Source organism: Otolemur garnettii, unplaced genomic scaffold (assembly GCF_000181295.1).
Source record: "Otolemur garnettii isolate 467f Iridium unplaced genomic scaffold, OtoGar3 scaffold00035, whole genome shotgun sequence".
NCBI classification, from domain to species: Eukaryota; Metazoa; Chordata; class Mammalia; order Primates; family Galagidae; genus Otolemur; species Otolemur garnettii.
The window spans coordinates 8,189,601-8,193,098 of NW_003852430.1; positions in this window are offsets into that span (position 1 = coordinate 8,189,601).

Sequence of the window (3,498 nt, forward strand, 5' to 3'; positions counted from 1 at the left end):
TCAGGTTTGCGCCACCATTGATTTTTTTCTTTTGGATTTTTACCAAGTCTTAGAGTGACTATTTAATGTCTTTCTATAAATCTCATTTTGTGCTGTTAGAAAAAACCTCCATTTTGAAAATCTACATTGTACAGAAGCACATGTCTTTACTGTCTTCAGACAAAAAAAGCCTTACAGTTAATTTAATGTTTGCACTCTGAGAGGCAACTTAACAGGGAGGGCCTGAAAAAGGAATGGGAGGGGCTATTAAATATTTTTAGCAAAATGTTGCCTTTGTCTTGTGCAGGACATGTAGAAATACGCTCTTTAATTTAGTAAATATTGTTTAAAAGGTAGAGATGCTTTGTTAATTGTAGCTAAAACAATTCTTAATCATAAAATTTCTGAAATTCTTGTAATTTTTCCCCATACTTATCAGAAGTTGTTTACCAACTTATTTTTGTTCAAAGTGTGATTTTTTTTTCCTTTTCTTCCCAACCTCTTGCAAAAAAAAAAAGTGGGTTTCTGCTAATGAATTGAGCAGACATCTAATAAATATTTTATATATGCCTTTTGAGCTGTGTAACTTAATATTTGGATACTTGATAATTTGTTTTATTATGTAATTGATAAAATGGTGATGTGTATTAATGTTAGTTCAACCATATATTTATACTGTCTGGGAGTGTGTGGTTATAGTTCTGTGGGAGAAATAATTTGTCAGTGTTCACCAGCTTGTAAAAACTTAGTGCGAGAGCTTAAACATCTAAATAAATAATGAAATGCATTTATCATCATTGAGATTGTTTTGCTTAAAGTTAACTTATTTTATAGAAAACAATGAATTGCACTTCACTTAATGTCATTTCTTGTATAGTGTCCTCATCCTTTACCAATGAAGTATTAAATGAAGTCAGCATTTTAGTTAGTAAGCTCATGGACAAAATTTGTTAGAGCCATGAAAACTGTTTAATACTAAAAGCATTTTCCATTATAAACTTCCCTCGTTTCTAAAAGTCTAGGTAATTTTGAACCAATTTGTTTTGTACTGAGGAAAAAAACCACGATCGAGGAAAACCTTGTCTTTTTTTTTTTAGAGCTGTATTCTACCAGTTTGTTCGTTCTTTTTTAAGAGATAGGACTTTGCTCTTTGGCCCAGGCTGGCGTGCAATCATAGTTGACTGGCCTCAAACTCCTGACCTCAAGCATTCTTCCCACTTAGTCTCCCAGATAGCCAGGACAAAAGCAAGCCACCAACCCTGGCTTACACTAGTTGTTATTGGTTTGGGGCAACTTCTGAGCTTTAGTTTTCTCATTTGGACATTAATAATTATAGACCTTGATAAATTTCAGAATTAATTTGAACTAGTGAAGATTTAAAATGTCAACGTTTCTTCGAGTGATCTAAAATACTTTTTGCATAGCTCATACTACTCTAAAAGGAACATATGTCCTCATCTCATTTTTGTAATAGCAGTTATAAATGTTAATTAAAATTCCAAGGAAAAAGTGATACTCCACCTGTCTTTTCAAAGACTGTACTTCCATCTCTTAGTGCTAGTTTAGCACTTAATATATTTTCATTTCATGAAATTTAGCCAGGACAAAAGAACAGAGGCCACTAGAGGCCCATAGTTCTTCAAATCTTGAGTCATTCTGATTGGGGCTAGTTAAAAAGGAGAGCCTGCTTGACAAGGAGGTAATTTTGTGTAATCAATTACTAAATAATAAACTGTCTCCACCAGCCCACAAGACATTCACATCTATTGATCTATTGAGAGAGGAGGTGCCATTATGATCAATGAAAAATCTCTTTTGAGTTTGAAAAGTTAAATTAATTTGCAGTGTTGGGTTGTAAATATGGTGCTAAAAGTAAATTTACTTTATAAACCTTACCTGTACAGTGTACAACATGATGAAATTTGCTTTTTATCCGAATATTTTGTATCTTGTAAATATAGCTTATAGGAATGCCTGTAATGCATCCTAAAAGATTCTTTATATCAAAAATATTTAAAGATAGGAGCTGAGGTTTTGAATGCAAGAAGTTATCGGATGGTGTTCTAAAATTTGGTTTCTTGGGTTTGGATACCCTCCATGGGATGATGTAAATATTGACCAGTTGCCTGGGCTTGTCTAGAGGAACCGTAATGTTGCTGACATCAAGGAATGTGCTTACTGGATCCTAACAAGAAGATGCAATCTTTTAGTGAAGGGAAACCTTAGAAATAGGGGCCATTGGTCATTTTACAGTGCACTGCAGCCTTCATTGATTATTTTTCCTAGGGTAGTCTTCCCATACCTAACACAGCTCCGCACCTGGAAGCAGCCAGTGCAGACGTAACCAAAACTAGTCACAACCCACTTCCAGAACACTCTAGAATGTTATTATGGTTCCCCAACTTAGCTACAGAATCTCAGTCTCTGGGGACTCTGTTTTTTTGAATGTCACTGTACTCATCTGACAAATCCATACTGTTCACTAGGCATTTAAGAATATGGCGGAATTAGTGCTAGTTTAGCACTTAATATATTTTCATTTCATGAAATTTAGCCAGGACAAAAGAACGGAGGCCACGAGAGGCCCATAGTTCATAAGAATGCTATTAGATTTTGGTCACCAATGAGTACCCCGCCCCTTGCCATAGTGCTTTCTGTTGGAGTTTCTGGAGATGCAATTCAGTGAGAATATTTCAAAGGGAAGTAGAAGTTACGATATTTTTCTTTTACATGTAAACTATGAAGTTCTTTTAAAGTTAGTTTTTTAAAAATACATGAAGTAGTGTCTGCTGTACATGTTTATACTTTACATTCTTGATTCCTTGAATATGTTTGTGTGTATATATGTCTCCTTAAACCTGAATTGAAAAATTAAAGGCTGGTTTAAAAGTGACATTCAGTGTTTCTCCATTACATCTGGGGTAACCAGAATCTTGGAAAAAAGCAAGGGAAAATGTATATTGGCCTTAAGTGAATTAAAAGTTATATGCATAAAGTATGAATGGAAGTCCGATAATGTATTGCCAGACTAGCTAGTAGGTTAATACAGCTTTTATGATGGCTAATATTTATTATTGACTTTATCAGGTAATTTGCATAATTTGATTCCCTTCCAGTAATCCTGTATTGTCCTTATTTTAGGCATAAGGGATTTGAGCCCCCAGTTAGGTGACTAGCTGAAACATGGTAGTACTCGGGGTTTCAAACCTGTTTGAGCCTTTCCTGTGTACAGGAAACACAGTTTATATGCACGTACACAGTATGTGCCTTTTGTTTGTTTGTTTTGGTAGAGACAAGAGTCTCACTTTATTGCCCTTGCTGTAGAGTGCGGTTATGTCACAGCTCACAGCAACTTCCAACTCCTGGGCTTAGGCAATTCTCTTGGCTCAGCCTTCCAAGTAGCTGGGACTACAGGTGCCTGCCACAACACCTGGCTATTATTTTTTGTTGCAGTTTGGCCAGGGCTGGGTTTGAACCCACCACCGTCAGTATATAGGGCCAGTGCCCTACCTACTGAGC